Source organism: Rhinoraja longicauda, chromosome 12 (genome assembly GCF_053455715.1).
Source record: "Rhinoraja longicauda isolate Sanriku21f chromosome 12, sRhiLon1.1, whole genome shotgun sequence".
Lineage (NCBI taxonomy): Eukaryota > Metazoa > Chordata > Chondrichthyes > Rajiformes > Arhynchobatidae > Rhinoraja > Rhinoraja longicauda.
In genome coordinates, this window is record NC_135964.1 from 51,900,251 (window position 1) to 51,917,750 (window position 17,500).

General features: G+C 52.0%; 1 long non-coding RNA gene across 1 annotated transcript in view; it reads right to left on the bottom strand.

Moving 5' to 3' along the window:
• Nucleotides 1-17,500, bottom strand: part of LOC144599016 (uncharacterized) — a 77,083-nt gene that overhangs the window by 55,854 nt on the left and 3,729 nt on the right. The window contains exon 2 of the long non-coding RNA XR_013547950.1: nt 8,133-8,207. This is a non-coding gene — a long non-coding RNA (uncharacterized LOC144599016). The remainder of the gene's footprint in view (nt 1-8,132; nt 8,208-17,500) is intronic.

Sequence of the window (17,500 nt, forward strand, 5' to 3'; positions counted from 1 at the left end):
TGGAAACAGGCCCTTCGGCCCACCGAGCCCATGCCCTCCAGCGATCCTGCACATTAGCACCATCCTGGGGTCAATTCACACATTTACACCAAGCCAATGAACCTGTAAACCCGCACGTCTACTGCCATGCCACTGTGCTGCCCGACCCCGTTGGCATTGATACATGTGTGCCAATGTGTAAAGGTTATTATTATTATTCCGTGTCGTCACACAGCTGTTTGCCCTATAGCGAGCAAATGTCAGTGCCAGGTCTCTGTTGGCCTCTGCAAGATCCTTCACAGTGCGTGTATCGTGCAGCGTGTCACAGCTCTGGAGATGCTCCAAAGTCTGGAGGCCCCGTCCTCACTCGCAGTCTGCCACATCTTCAGTACACCCCCACTTCAGCACGTTCGATTTGCTCCTCCCCACGCCTGCCCGCGGTCTGTTGAGACGGCGCCAGGTTATCCACAGCTGGTCGGGACCTGGCGGGAGTTTCTCAGAGGGGTCGATTGCCACTAGAGTGTCTTCCGGAGATTTCTCTAGTCTCTCTTCCCAGAGTTGGAGCCTTCTGGACGATGCACTGAGGTCCGGGGGGATGGACAGAAGAGAGGAAACTTCTGCGTGATCTCAAACGCTGAGGTAGCAAAGGGTGGTCTTTCATCTTCATTGTCTGAGGCGTTCTTTTTGACTGGTTACGTTCGTAGCCAGAGGTTCACCTGCACCTCCTCCAACCTCATCTATTGCATCCGCTGTTTGAGATGTCAACTTATTTACATCGGCAAAACCAAACGCAGGCTCGGCGATCGCTTCGCTCAACACCTTCGCTCAGTCTGCCTTAACCAATCTGATCTCCCGGTGGCTGAGCACTTCAACTCACCCTCCCATTCCCAGTCTGACCTTTCTGTCATGGGCCTCCTCCAGTGCCATCGTGAGGCCCACCGCAAATTGGAGGAACAGCACCTCATATTTCGCTTGGGCAGCTTGCAGCCCAGCGGTATGAACATCGACTTCTCCAACTTTAGATAGTTCCTCTGTCCCTCTCTTCCCCTCCCCCTTCCCAGATCTCCCTCTATCTTCCTGTCTCCACCTATATCCTTCCTTTGTCCCGCCCCCCCTGACATCAGTCTGAAGAAGGGTCTCGACCCGAAACGTCACCCATTCCTTCTCTCCTGAGATGCTGCCTGACCTGCTGAGTTACTCCAGCATTTTGTGAATAAATACCTTCGACTTGTACCAGCATCTGCAGTTATTTTCTTATACGTACGTGAACAGGTGTACATCTGAGTATTTGTCCTATGTGTGTCTGTATACCTATACCCAATGGGTGTGTCAGAGTGTGAGTGTGTGCTTGCACATGTACAACTAAGTATGTTCGACAGACTATACTTTTAGACTTTACCTCAGAGATACAGTGTATAAACAGGTCCTTCGGCCCATCGAGTCCACGTCGACCAGCTAGCACTCTTCTACACCATTTACAATTTTATAATTTCATCCTTTTTCAAATCTATGTACTAAAACTCCTGTTTGTTTGTTTGTTTGTTTGTTTGTTCCGGAACTACAGCCAAGACGGTTCACGATAGCGCGAGAATTTTAGGCCCACCTTACTCACCGTCGTCCCGTGGTGCTAATGGAAGAGGTTTCATTGAAATCGGTGTTATATTTTTAAAGTTATTCACATTTTAAAGATTAAATCTATCCCCTAGGGAGGGGGGGGGGGGATGGGGGAGGGAGGGGGGAGGAGGGAGATGAGGGAAATGAAGTAGGGGGAGAGGAAGGGGGGGCGGGGAAGGGCGAGTGGAGGGAGGGGGGGTTGGGGGGAAATAAAGGGGGTGAGGGGGATGGAATGAGGGGGAGGGGGGAGGGGAAGGGGGAGGGGCAGGGGAAGGGAGGGGGGTGGAGGGAGGGGGTGGAGGGAGGGCGGGGAGGGAGGGCGGGGAGGGGGACGAGGGAGAGTGGAGAGGAGCTGAGGGCATTCTGCCTACTAAAATGGCGTCACGACATACTACGGTTCTTAGGGTCGAGTGGTCTATCTTGTTCCTCTAGTACCTTTGCTCTGGACTGTCAAAGCCGCCACAGCCGGACATAAAAACAGTTTTTCCCCCCACAAACAGTAGCTCTGCTCAAAAGCCAAAAGTCTGTAGCCTCCTTTTGCTGTGGTATTTTCTTTCATTCTTCACATGGTGTAAATTATAATGTTTCATTCTTGATTGTCTACTGTCTGCCGTGTTGTTACTTGCGAGCGGGGCACCAAGGCTTATTCCTTGTATGTGTACATACTTGGCCAATAAAATGTATTCAATTCAATTCAATTCAAATTGGCAGACGACACCACCAATGTGGGCCGGATTTCAAATAATGATGAACAGGAAGGAGATCGAGAGCCTCGTGTCCTGGTGTGGTGGGAACAAACGTTCTCTCAACGTCAGCAAGACAAAGGAGATGGTGATCGGCTTCAATAGACAATAGGTGCAGTAGGCCATTCGGCCCTTCGAGCCAGCACCGCCATTCACCGTGATCATGGCTGATCATCCACAATCAGTACCCCGTTCCTGCCTTCTCCCCTGACTCTGCTATCTTTAAGAGCTCTATCTAACTCTCTCTTGAAAGCATCCAGTGAATTGGCCTCCACTGCCTTCTGAGGCAGAGAATTCCACAGATTCACAACTCTCTGACTGAAAAAGTTTTTCCTCATCTCCGTTCTAAATAAGGCCTACATCTTATTCTTAAACTGTGGCCCCTGGTTCTGGACTCCCCCCAACATCGGGAACACGTTTCATGCCTCCAGCGTGTCCGACTCCTCAATAATCTTATATGTTTCAATAAGATCCCCTCTCATCCTTCTAAATTCCAGTGTGAACAAGCCCAGTCGCTTATGCAAGCTCAGGAAGTGAGGCGGCCGGTACACATGCCCCAGTTTACATTGATGGAGCCAAAGTAGAGATAGACAATAGGCAATGGGTGCAGGAGTAGGCCATTCGGCCCTTCGAGCCAGCACAGCAAGAGAGGTAGAGATTCCGAGGAGTGAATATCACCAACAGCTTGTCCTGGGCTAGCCATATCAAAGCAGGGCCAAGAAAGCACACCAAAGGGTAGGAAAAAAACATAGAAACATCAAAAATAGGTGCAGGAGGAGGCCATTCGGCCCTTCGAGCCAGCACCGCCATTCATCGTGATCATGGCTGATCGTCCACAATCAGTACCCCGTTCCTGCCTTCTCCCCATACCCCCTGACTCCACTATCCTTAAGAGCTCTATCTAGCTCCCTCTTGAATGCATTCAGAGACTTGGCCTCCACTGCCTTCTGAGGCAGAGAATTCCACCCATTCTGAGGCAGAGAATTCCACCCATTCGTTCTCTCCAGAGGTGTTGCCTGACCCGCTGAGTTACTCCAGCATTTTGTGTCTATCTTCGGTTTAAACCAGCACCTGCAGTTCCTTCTCACGCTCCCATTACGTACATTCCTATTGGCTCAATCTCCATTTATCTAGATACCTATTGGCCCAGACCCTAATAGTGATTCCAACAAACCATCTCCATTTACATTCACCAAAGATCGACACAAAACGCTGGAGTAACTCAGCGAGACAGGCAGCATCTCTGGAGAGAAGGAATGGGTGACGTTTCAGTCTAACGAAGGCTCTCGACCCGAAACGTCACCCATTCCTTCTCTCCAGAGATGCTGCCTGTCCCACTGAGTTACTCCAGCTGTTTGTGTCGATCTTTGGTTTAAACCAGCATCTGCGGTTCCTTCTTACACGTTAAATTGTCCCCAGTGTGTGTGGGATAGTGTTAAGTGTGCGGGGATCGCTGGTCGGCGCGGACCTGGTGGGCTGAAGTGACCGTTTCCACGCTGTATCTCAAACTAGACTAAACTGAGGACATAGGAGTAAGGTGGGGGGGGGGGGATTTAATAGGAACCAGAGGGGCAACTTCTTTTACACAAAGGGTGGTAGGTATATGAAATGAGCTGCCAGAGGAGGTAATAGACAATAGACAATAGACAATAGGTGCAGGAGTAGGCCATTCGGCCCTTCGAGCCAGCACCGCCATTCAATGTGATCATGGCTGATCATTCTCAATCAGTACCCCGTTCCTGCCCTCTCCCCTCTCCCCATACCCCCTGACTCCACTATCCTTAAGAGCTCTATCTAGCTCTCTCTTGAATGCATTCAGAGACTTGGCCTCCACTGCCTTCTGAGGCAGAGAATTCCACAGATTTACGACTCTCTGACTGAAAAAGTTTTACCTCATCTCCGTTCTAAATGGCCTACTCCTTATTCTTAAACTGTGAATCCTGGTTCTGGACTCCCCCAACATTGGGAACATGTTTCCTACCTCTAATGTGTCCAAACCCCTTAATAATCTTATATGTTTCGATGATCCCCTCTCAACCTTCTAAATTCCAGTGTATACAAGCCTAGTCGCTCCAGTCTTTCAAGATATGACAGTCCCGCCATTCCGGGAATTAACCTCGTGAACCTACGCTGCACGCCCTCAATAGCAAGAATATCCTTCCTCAAATTTGGAGACCAAAACTGCACACAGTACTCCAGGTGTGGTCTCACTAGGGCCCTGTACAACTGCAGAAGGACCTCTTTGCTCCTGTACTCAACTCCTCGTGTTATGAGTTGTTGAGGCATGGAAACGATATTTAGACAGATACATGTTGGGGAAAGGTTTAGAGGGAAACGGGATTATCTGAGATGGGGCACTTTGGTCGGCATGGCTGAGTTGGGACAGAGGTCCTGTTTCCATGCTGTATGATTCTAGGACATTCACTTGCCTGACGAAGAAAAATCCAACGGATTGGAAGCCCTGTCTACTCATCCTCATTGATACGGTTTCAATGGATTGTATTAACTTCCACTGTATATAATTCCGATGAATCAAAGCACTTTCCATTCACTTTCCCTTCTATCGGGTTCAGTGGAGCGGGCAAACTTTGTAGAGACCCTCACTTTCCAGAACGCTTTGCCCATGGACCCATTGTGCAGGGCCCCAACAGTACAAGCCTCCACTCTTCACGCCCACCAGAAAAGACTGGGCCTTGCCGCTGTGCAGCAGGCCAATGGGCCACATCCCATATCTATTCAGTGCCAGAACAAAGGCCCCGATTCAAGCCTTGCATTATTCCGTCATGGCCTGCGATCCTGGGCCACTTGAGTTTCTTGCTATTGAGGGCGTGCAGCGTAGGTTTACTAGGTTAATTCCCGGAATGGCGGGACTGTCATATGTTGAAAGACTGGAGCGACTAGGCTTGTATACACTGGAATTTAGAAGGATGAGAGGAGATCTTATCGAAACGTATAAGATTATTAAGGGGTTGGACACGTTTTCTTTTACCCCACGACAATGACCACGACAGTGACCACGACAGTGACCACGACAATGACCGTGACAACGACCACGACAGTGACCACGACAGTGACCATGACAATGCCGAGTCAGGTCGACACCGGTCACTTTTTCTTGTGAAACTAGCACCTGGCTAAGAGATTACACCGTCTTCGGAAACATCACGAAATCCCCACGCTTACCTGACCGTCAAAACTGTCGCCTCCAATCTACCCGTCAAATGTCCTGACGGTAAATAAATTGGTTCAACAAAACCATCTTCTGGTATCTTCAAATGCCTTTTCTTAATTTAATATCACATGCTTCTAAATGCATCTGCGACAACCTGGCAAACCTGGGGACAGCGTGCGACAGACAGCGCCCGCGATAAGCTACGATACCTGGCGAGAAATTTTTACCTGGAACATTTTTTCCGCGACGCGCCGAGATCCGCTACGATTCATTGAAGACTCCTCGCGATCGTGCCCGCGACACCCCGGCGATCGTTCGCCGACAGCCTAGTCGCCGGCAGTCGCCTTAAAATCGCCTAACCCGGACAGGCCCTGAACTGTCCGTGTAGGCGCGTTATCGGGTTATAAGGCCAACACACCCACTCATCACTCTCTTGATTAAACTTGCATCAAATGAAAGTTAATGCGTCGTGTGATTCATTTTTTGCGGGCGCTGGCATTGATGTGGGCAGGATGCTCCGTGTTCAAACAACCCACAGTCGAGGAGCATTTGGAGACACTTTGGCATCGTCGGCTCGGAGGCCTCTCCGCCAGCAGAGGCCCAGCTCAACAACCAAACGTTCTGCAGCCTCCCCTTTCGCTCCGGTATTTCATTTCATTCTTCACCTGTGCAAATTGCGATGTGTTGTTCTCAATTGTCGGCTGCTTTGTCGTGTTGTTACTTGCGAGCAGAGTGCCGAGGCACATTCCTTGTATGTGTACAGTATAAACCTGGCTCATAAAACTCATTCAATTCAATTCCATTCAATGCAACCTCTCTCGTTTCATCCACACTCCTCGGCCCACATTTTCTCCCAGCTCCAAAGGTTTAGTTTAGTTTAGACAATAGACAATAGGTGCAGGAGGAGGCCATTCGGCCCTTCGAGCCAGCACCGCCATTCAATTTGATCATGGCTGATCATTCTCAATCAGTACCCCGTTCCTGCCTTCTCCCCATACCCCCTGACTCTGCTATCCGTAAGCGCTCTATCCAGCTCTCTCTTGAATGCATTCAGAGAATTGGCCTCCACTGCCTTCTGAGGCAGAGAATTCCACAGATTCACAACTCTCTGACTGAAAAAGTTTTTCCTCATCTCTGTACCAAATGGCCTACCCTGAGAATACTCATGCCACTGGGCTGTGAGCTGCCCAAGCGAAATATGAGATGCTGTTCCTCCAATTTGCGTTTAGCCTCACTCTGACAAGGAGGAGATCGAGACCCTTCTTCAGGCTCAGTCTGAAGAAGGGTCTTGACCCAAAACGTCACCTATTCCTTTTCTCCAGAGATGCAGCCTGACTCGCTGAGTTACTCCAACATGTTATGTCTATCTTCTGAAGAAGGGTTCCGACCCGACACGTGGCCTGTCCACTCCCCCTCCAGATGCTGCCCGATCCACTGAGTTGCTCCAGTTTTTCTGCATCTGTGCACCTCGCTTTGTCTGGTACAAAAAGCAGGGGAAGCAATGAATGGTGAGGGGGAGAGCGCTGTGGGAGAGAGGATGAGGCAAGGCAGGAAGCTGTTGTGGGCTGACGTCAGGCTTGGCTCCCGTTCACTGTCTGGATGCTGGGCGAGGCTACGGGCGGGGGCGGGGTGGGGAAGGAGCCTTGTGCCCCGGAATGACTCAGTGGGAACAAGTCTAGGGTTGCAAGCGCAGCGGAGAGTGAGCAAGGGAGATGCAGCAGGTCCCTGCAGCAGCCTGGGGCCTACCTGGACTTACCTGGACCAAGGGTTGGGTCGCCAACTGTCCCGTATTAGCCGGGACATCCCGTATTTTGGGCTAAATTGGTTTGTCCCGTACGGGACTGCCCTTGTTCTGTATTATGCCCAGACGGTGTAGGCCTGGGCGGCGCTGTAGGCCCGGACACTGTAGGCCTGGACACTGTAGGCCCGGACACTGTAGGCCCGGACACTGTAGGCCCGGACACTGTAGCCCGGGGGCCGCTGTAGTCCCAGACAGTGTAGGCCTGGGCGCCGCCCAACGGAGGTTGCATAGCAACGCGCCTCCCGGCCTGGGCGGCCGCCATTGGTGGAGCGGGAGCACGTGGCCGCTGGCTGGGTGAGGCACCTTTTGTCCCTTATTTGGGAGTGAGGAAGTTGGCAACCCTAATCAGGGGCCCTCCTGTAAATGTGGACCGGACTTTGGGCTCTTCCTTTTCTTGCTCCCAGCTTGGTTTAGTTTGGAGATACAGTGTGGAAACAGGCCCTTCGGCCCATCGAATCCGTGCCGACCAGCGATCCCCGCACACTAAGCTACCTCTCACCTCAGATAGCCCCGGCATTCCCTCCCTCTCTATCCCTCCCCCACCCAAGTCGTACCAGCGTCTCGTTTTCACCCGACAAACAGCTAACAAAGGCCTGTTTCCTTTATCATCGTCACTTTTTTTGCATATCTATCAATCGTTGTTCTTTATCTCCCCACATCATCGTCTATATTTCTCGTTTCCCCTTATCCCTAACCAGTCTGAAGAAGGGTCTCGACCCGAAACGTCACCCATTCCTTCTCTCCAGAGATGCTGCTTGTCCCGCTGAGTTACTCTAGATTTTTGGTTCTATCATAAGGTGCCAGTAACCTAGGGAAAACGTACCTTCTGTCTGGTAGCTCCAGGGCAGTCTGTAGATAAATCTCCTTCATCTCCTTCACTCAGAAAGGCGTGCATTTCCTGCAAGCAAATGAATTGATTTAAAATTTTGGACAGGCATAAAAAGCTGGAGTAACTCAGCGGGTCAGGCAGCATCTCTGGAGAACGTGGATAGGTGACGTTTCGGGTCAAGAACTTTTTTTCAGTTTAGTTTATTTTCGAGATACAGCGTGAAAACAAGCCCTTCGGCCCACCGAGTCTGTGCCCACCAGCGATCCCCGCACATTAACACCATCCTACACACACCAGGGACAATTTACACATATAGCAAGTATACAAACCCAAGCCAAAAAATGCTGGAGTAACTCAGCGAGTCAGGCAGCATCTCAGACTGAAGAAGGGTCTCGACCCGAAACGTCACCCATTCCTTCTCTCCTGAGATGCTGCCTGACCCGCTGAGTTACTCCAGCATTTTGTGAATAAATACCTTCGACTTGTACCAGCATCTGCAGTTATTTTCCTAACCTAAAAACCTGAGATAGACACAAAACGCTGGAGTATACAATAGACAATAGGTGCAGGAGGAGGCCATTCAGCCCTTCGAGCAAGCACCGCCATTCAATGCGATCATGGCTGATCACTCTCAATCAGTACCCCGTTCCTGCCTTCTCCCCATACCCCCTCACTCCGCTATCCTTAAGAGCTCTATCCAGCTCTCTCTTGAAAGCATCCAACGAACTGGCCTCCACTGCCTTCTGAGGCAGAGAATTCCACACCTTCACCACTCTCTGACTGAAAAAGTTCTTCCTCATCTCCGTTCTAAATGGCCTACCCCTTATTCTTAAACTGTGGCCTCTTGTTCTGGACTCCCCCAACATTGGGAACATGTTTCCTGCCTCTAATGTGTCCAATCCCCTAATTATCTTATATGTTTCAATAAGATCCCCCCTCATCCTTCTAAATTCCAGTGTATACAAGCCTAATTGCTCCAGCCTTTCAACATACGACAGTCCCTATACTCAGCAGGTCGGGCAGCATCTCTGGAGAGAAGGAATGGGTGACGCTTTGGGTCGAGACCCTTCTTCAGACTGAAGATCTTGGAGAAAACCCCACGCGGGTCACGTGGGCAAGTTACAAATTCCGTACAGACAGCGCCCGTAGTCGGGATGGAACCCGTGTCTCCTGCGCTGCAAGGCAGCCGTTCTACCGCTGCGCCACCGTGCCGCTCCTCTTCAGACTGAAGACTTTTGGGGTGACGGTGAAACCGGGTCTGTGCGTCGCTGGGGAACGATAAGGTTGGAAGCTGAGGAGGGCAGGAGGGAAGGGATAACATTGGAGATTTAAAAGTCTGCAAAATGGTGGCCTGGTGTTCATCTGTGGGGGTCATGGTCCTGGGACGGGTTGGAGGAGGGGTCTGAGAGTTGTCGCCTGGCCTCGGCCCCGGTAGAGGTCAGGGCGCCAGACTACCTCCCTTGACTACCGCCCTTGACTACCTCCCTTGCCGCAGAGTGAGTGGAGGGCTGGACGTTCAGAGGACCTGAGGTTAGAGGAGGAAAGGCGAGTGGGAAAAGTGGAGACGGTTGACGATCACTAGGACTGCCAACTTCCTCACTCCCAAATACGGGACGAGGTGATGTCACCGCCCTGCGCCCCACGTGACCTCACCCCGCCCAGCGGCCACGTGCTCCCGCTCCACCAATGGCGGCCGCCCGGGCCAGGGTCCAGTACCAACCTGATTTCCCAGTCTACCTGCACGTTGAAATCTCTCATAACCACCGTACCATTACCTTTGTTGCAGGCTAATTTTAACTCCTGATGCAACTTGCACCCTCTATCCACAATGATGCCCCAGCTACACCTGTGCTACCAGCCAGCTTTTGATCCATGTATCCCTCCAAACCTGTCCTATCCATGTACCTGATTAACTGTTTCTCAAACGTTGCAATAGTCCCAGCCTCAACTACTGTACCTCCTCTGGCAGCTCGCTCCATACACCCACCACCCTTTGTGTGAAAAAGTCACCCCTCAGATTCCTATTCAATCTTTTCGTAAGGGACTTCAAAGGTTTTAATTTCCCATTTAGCCTTTTTGGGATTAGCACGGTGGCGCAGCGGTAGAGTTGCTGCCTTACAGCACTTGCAGTGCCGGAGACCCGGGTTCGATCCCGACTACGGGTGCCGTCTGTACGGAGTTTGTACGTTCTCCCCGTGACCTGCGTGGGTTTTCTCTGAGATCTTCGGTTTCCTCCCACACTCCAATAGACAATAGACAACAGGTGCAGGAGGAGGCCATTCGGCCCTTCGAGCCAGCACCGACATTCAATGTGATCATGGCTGATCATTCTCAATCAGTACCCCGTTCCTGCCTGACTCCGCTATCCTTAAGAGCTCTATCTAGCTCTCTCTTGAATGCATTCAGAGAATTGGCCTCCACTGCCTTCTCAGGCAGAGAATTCCACAGATTCACAACTCTCTGACTGAAAAAGTTTTTCCTCATCTCAGTTCTAAGACGGAGAGGTTTGTAGGTTAATTGGCTTGGTAAATGTAAAAATTGTAAAAATTGTCCCTAGTGTGTGTGTGTAGGATAGCGTTAGTGTGCGTGGATCGCTGGTATTGATGTAAAATTGTCCCCAGTGTGTGTCTCGTATAGTGTTGGTGTGCGGGGATCGCTGGTACTGATGTAAAATTGTCCCCGGTGTGTGTCTAGGATAGCGTTGGTGTGCAGGGATCGCTGGTTGGCGTGGGCTCGGTGGCCGTAGGCCCTGTTTCTGCGCTGTATATCTCGAGTCCGAAAACGGTGTGGGTGTCCATTTTTCCATCGATACGGCAATCCCTGACAACGATTTCTCTGCCAAGTTATATCCCTGTGCCCTGGGCCAGCCAGCCATGTGCACTTTGTAAAGATTTCTTGAGGGTTTTTGGTGAGGGAAATGTTTCCACTGGCAGCAGCATCTGTAATCAGAGAACACGGCTTCACGATATTTGGCAGAGGGATTGGAAGTCGGACAAAGTGAGTTGTGACCTTGAATGTTTTCTCTGTGGAGGTGGCAGAAACAGATTCAGTTGGGGCCCTCGAAGAAGAGAACTGGATGATTAAAAAAAAGATTAAGGGGGAAAGAGAAAGAGGTTTCATCCTAGTTGTGGAGATGGAGAATGGGGGTGAGGGGTAGAGGTTGCCAACTATCTCGCTCCCAAATACAGGACAAGGTGACGTCACCGCCCCGCGCCCCACGTGACCTCACCCAGCCAGCGGCCACGTGCTCCACCATTGGCGGCTGCCCGGGCCGGGAGGCGGGTTGCTACGCAACCTTCGTTAGGCAGCTCCCGGGCCTCCGAATCTCCGGACCTAGACTGTCTGGAGCTAAAACCTACAGTGTCAGGACTTAACCTGGCGGGACCTACAGCTTCGGGGCTACAGTGTCGGGGCCTGCAGTGTCCGTGCCTACAGCGCCCCCCCCGGGCCTACAGTGTCCGGGCCTACAGCGCCCCCCCGGGTCTACAGTGTCCGGCCTACAGTGTCCCCCCGGGTCTACAGTGTCTGGCCTACAGTGTCCGGGCCTACAGTGTCGGAGCCTACAGTGTCCGGGCCTACAGCGTCGGGGCCTACAGTGTCCGGGCCTACAGTGTCCGGGCCTACAGTGTCCGGGCCTACAGTGTCGGGGCCTACAGTGTCCGGGCCTACAGTGTCGGGGCCTACAGTGTCCGGGCCTACAGTGTCCGGGCCTACAGTGTCCGGGCCTACAGTGTCGGGGCCTATAGTGTCCGGGCCTACAGCGCTCCCCGGGCCTAATACGGGACAAACCAAAATAGCCCAAAAATACGGGATGTCCCGGCTAATACGGGACAGTTGGCAACCCTGGTGAGGAGGGATTTCTTGAGCCAGAGGGTGGTGAATCTGTGGAACTCATCAGCGAAGGCCACGTCATTGGGTATTTTCAAAGAGGAGATTGGTAGTTTCTTGATCAGTAAGGGCATCAAAGGACGAGGAGGATAGACACAGAATGCTGGAGTAACTCAGCGGGACAGGCAGCATCTCTGGAGAGAAGGAACGGGCGACGCTTTGGGTCGAGACCCTTCTTCAGACTATCTTCGGTTTAAAGCAGCATCTGCAGTTCCACCTACACCAAAGGAAGAGGTGGAATTTCTTTAGTCAGAGGGTGGTGAATCTGTGGAATTCATTGCCACAGAAGACAGTGGAGGCCAAGTCAGTGGGTGTTTTTAGAGCAGCGTTCGATAGGTTCTTGATTAGTGCGGGTGTCAGGGGTTACGGGGAGAAGGCAGGAGAACGGGGTTGAGAGGGAAAGACAGATCAGCCATGACTGAATGGCGGAGTAGACTTAATGGGTCGGTCAGCCCAATTCTGTTCCAATGTCTTATGGTCTTGTGATAAACTTAAACCAGGTTCAAATTTTAGTTTTAGCTTTGAGAGATAGAGCGCAGAAATAGGCCCTTCGGCCCACCGAGTCCGCACCGACCAGCGATCCTCGCACACTAACACTATCCTACACACACTAGGGACAATTTACACTTATACCAAGCCGTTTAGCCTACAAACCTGCATGTCTTTGGAGTGTGGGAGGAAACCGGAGCACCCGGAGAAAACCCACGCGGTCACGGGGAGAACGTACAAACTCCTGCAGTCAGGATCGAACCCGGGTCTCTGGCGCTGTAAGGCGGCAACTCCACCGCTGTGCCACCGTGCTGCCCCACCCTCCTCATCCTTCATCAAGTATCTACCAGTCTCCACTTTCAAAATAGCCAATGACACGGTCTTATGGGATGTTTTTACAAAGAGGTTAGAACAGCAATGATGGGCCGAATGGACTCAGTGGGGCAGCGGGAGAGTTGCTGCCTCACAGCGCCAAAGACCCGGGTTCAATCCCGACTACGGGCGCTGTCTGTACGGAGTTTGTACGTTCTCCCCGTGACCTGCATGGGTTTTCTCCGAGATCTTTGGTTTCCTCCCACACTCCAAAGACGTGCAGGTTTGTAGACTAAACGGCTTGGTATAAATGTAAAAATTGTCCCTAGTGTGTGTGTGTGTGTGTGGGTGTGTGTGTGTGTGTGTGTGTGTGTGTGTGTGTGTGTGTGTATGTGTGTGTGTGTGTGTGTGTGTGTGTGTGTGTGTGTGTGTGTGTGTGTGTGTGTGTGTGGCTATAGGATAGTGTTAATGTGTGGGGATCGCTGGTCGGCCAGACTCAGTGGGCCGAAGGGCCTGTTTCCGCGCTGTGTCTCTAAACTAAACTAAAAGTAGCTGCCGGGAGGGGAAGGCCCTGTTAAAATCAACGCTACCCTGACAGGAAAAGCTGTTTGCCACAGAATCCTGTTTCTAAAGGCAGTCACCTCCCAGTCTTGGGTCATGTAAGGATACGATTCTTGGCTACGTTCCTGGAATCACAGAGGCCTCTTGTCAAGAATCCTGCTCACGGGCCAAAAAAGCAGAATAACATCTTGATGGAACCTTTTCCAACCAGCGTTCTGTTAACAATCCCCTCTGTAATCTCCAGATTACTACCTGGAATTCACCACTGGCAAGTCAGATGCACTTAAAAACCTCCCTGGGAGCGTGGGCCCTCCAGTGAAGTGAACGAGCCTAACAAGGGAAAATAATTTGTTCAAAACCCCTGGCGGGGCGGGGGAATGATCCAACGCCTTTGGGATCAAGGCCAGTTGAGGGATCTGTGCTCAAATATTACCGATTGCACGTCTGCCCGATACTGTGGTTGACATAGCAACTAGCGCGGGTGCTGTTTATACAGAGAGGCAGCGGGGAAACAGGCCCTTCGGTAGGGTGTGCCGACTATCTCACTCCCAAATAAGGAGCAAGGTGACATCACCGCCCCGCGCCCCACGTGACCTCACCCAGCCAACGACCACGTGCTCCCACTCCACCAATGGCGGCCGCCCGGGCCGGGTGGCGGGTTACTAAGCAATCTCCGTCAGGCGGCGCCCGGGCCTCCAGACTTCCACTGTCTGGGCCTGCAGTGTCTGGGCCTACAGTGTCTGGGCCTACAGTGTCCGGGCCTACAGTGTCCGGGCCTACAGCGTCCGGGCCTACAGAGTCAGGGCCTACAGAGTCAGGGCCTACAGTGTCTGGGCCTACAGTGTCTGGGTCTACAGCGTCCGGGCCTACTCCGCCCCCCCGGGCCTAATACGGGACAAGGGCGGTCCTGTACGGAACAAACGCGCACGGTAGCGCAGCGGTAGAGTTGCTGCTTTACAGCGAATGCAGCGCCGGAGACTCAGGTTCGATCCTGACTACGGGCGCCGTCTGTACGGAGTTTGTACGTTCTCCCCGTGACCTGCGTGGGTTTTCTCCGAGATCTTCGGTTTCCTCCCACACTCCAAAGACGTACAGGTATGTAGGTTAATTGGCTGGGTAAATGTAAAAATTGTCCCTAGTGGGTGTAGGATAGTGTTAATGTGCGGGGATCGCTGGGCGGCACGAACTTGGAGGGCCGAAAAGGCCTGTTTCCGGCTGTATATATATGATATGATAAACCAATTTAGCCCAAAATACGGGTGTCCTGGCTAATACGGGACAGTTGGCAACCCTACCCTTCGGACCACCAAGTCTGTGCCGACCAGCGATCAACCCCGTACAATAACACTTTCCTACACACACTAGGGGCAATTTACAGAAGCCAATTAACCTACAAACCCTGTACGTCTTTGGATTGTGGGAGGAAACGGCACCACCTGGGAGAAACCCACGTGGGTCACGGGGAGAACGTACAAACGCCATACAGACAGCACCCGTAGTCAGGATTGAACCCGGGTCTCCGGCGCCGTGAGGCAGCAACTCCACCGCTGCGCCATCGTGCCACAAACGAGACATTAAGACTGGTGCACAACATTTATCAAGAAGCAGTTTACATGGAACAGCACAGGGCAGGCACAGACCATTCAGCCCACAATGTCTGTACTGACCATGATGCCAATTTACACAATACAATAGCCTGTAGGCCTGGACACTAGGCCCGGACACTGAAGGCCCGGACACTGTAGGCCCGGACACTGTAGGCCCGGACACTGTCGGCCCGGACACTGTAGGCCCGGACAGTCTAGGCTCGGACAGTGTAGGCTCGGACACTGTAGGTCCGGACACTGTAGGCCCGGACGCTGTAGGCCCGGACACTGTAGGCCCGGACAGTCTAGGCCTGGACAGTGTAGGCCCGGACACTGTAGGTCCGGACATTGTAGGGCCTCCCAGCCCGGGCGGCCGCCATTGGTGGAACGGGAGCACGTGGCCGCTGGCTGGGTGAGGTCACGTGGGGCGCGGGGCGGTGACCTCACTTTGACCCTTATTTGGGAGTGAGATAGTTGGTAACCCTGCGCCCAACCCAGGCGACTGTTTGCGTGCTAGTCACAGAAGCAGATCCACAATCACATATTACAATCGCTCCACACTCTTAAATCTAATTTTAGAGGTACAGCGTGGAAACAGGCCCTTCGGCCCACTGAGCCTGCACCGACCAGCGATCCCCGCACATCAACACTATCCTACACACACACACACACGGGACAATTTTTACACATATACCGAAGCCAATTAACCTGCATACCTGTATGTCTTTGGAGTGTGGGAGGAAACCGAAGATCTCGGAGAAAACCCACGCAGGTCACGAGGAGAACGTACAAACTCCGTACAGACGGCGCCCGTAGTCAGGATCGAACCCGGGTTTCTGGCGCTGCATTCGCTGTAAGGCAGCAACTCTACCGCTGCGCCACCGTGACCGCCCCGATCTGTCCTTACTTTGACTATCGGCACCCGAAGACCAAGCCACATTGAATCCTGTCATGGCGAGACCCAGGAAGCCTCATTGGTGACCCTCGGACTATCCTTGATCGGACCTTACTGGCTTTACCTTGCACCATTCCTATGCGAGGAATAGATCGGGTAGATGCACAGAGTCTCTTGCCCAGAGTAGGGGAATCGAGGACCAGAGGACATAGGTTCAAGGTGAAGGGGGGAAAAGATTTACTAGGAATCTGAGGGGTAACTATTTCACACAGAGGGTGGTGGGTGTATGGAACAAGCTGCCGGAGGAGGTAGTTGAGGCTGGGACTATCCCAACGTTCAAGAAACAGTTACATAGGTACATGGATAGGACAGGTCTGGAGGGATATGGACCGAACGCTGGCAGGTGGGGCGAGTGTAGCTGGGACACGTTGGCCAGTATGGTCAAGTTGGGCCGAAGGGCTTGTTTCCACACTATATCATTCTATGACTCTATAAACCTTGGTACATGTGACAATAAACTGGACTAAACTAAACGTTGCTACGACATCTGCTTCCAGAACCTTCCAAGGCAGCGCATTCCAGGCATGCACCACTCTCAGCGTAAAAAGACTTTCCCCCATCCCCCATCCAAGAATTGTGGGAGTTCGGCATGTCCCCAACAACTCTCACCCGTGGGAAGGATTTTATCGGGATGCATCACAGCTCGGTTTGGAAACAGCTCCATCCAAGAGCCGCAAGAAATTGCAGAGAATTGTGGAGTCAGCCCAGACCATCGCACAAACCAACCTCCCTTCCACTGACTCCATCCACACCTCACGCTGCCTCGGCAAGGCCAGCAGCATCATCAAGGACCAGTCTCACCCCGGCCACTCCCTCTTCTCCCCTCTCCCATCGGGGCAAGAGGTACAGAAGTGTGAAAACGCACACCTCCAGATTCAGGGGCAGTTTCTTCCCGGCTGTTATCAGGCAACTGAACCATCCCACCACAACCAGAGAGCGATCCTGAACTACTATCTGAAGAAGTCTGAAGAAGGGTCTCGACCCGAAACGTCACCCATTCCTTCTCTCCAGAGTTGGTGTTTGACCCGCTGAGTTACTCCAGCTTTTTGTGTTTATCTACTATCTACCTCACTGGAGACCCTCGGACTATCTTCAATCGGACATAATTGGACTTTATCTTGCACTAAACGTTATTCCCTTTATCCTATATCTGTACACAGTGGACGGCTCGATTGTTATCATGTATAGTCTTTCCGCTGACTGATTTGCACACAACCAAAAAAGCTTTTCACTTTACCTCGGTACACGTGACAATAAACAAAAATTAGCTAAACTAAATCTCCTATAAACTCCCTCCTTTCACCAGAAGCATTTAGTAATTCCACCTTGACATTTCGGTCTGTCCACCCTATCTTTTCCTCTCATCATTTTACATACTTCTCTTAGGTCACTCCTGGGCCTCTCTGTCATTCCAGAGAAAACATTCCAAGTCTGACCAAAAGGACTGGAGTAACTCAGAGTCAAGCTGATTCTGAAGAAGGGTCCTGACCCAAAATGTCACCTGTCCTTGTTCTCCAGAGATACCGCTGAGTTACTCCAGCACTTTGTGTCCTTTTGCGTACTCAGGCATC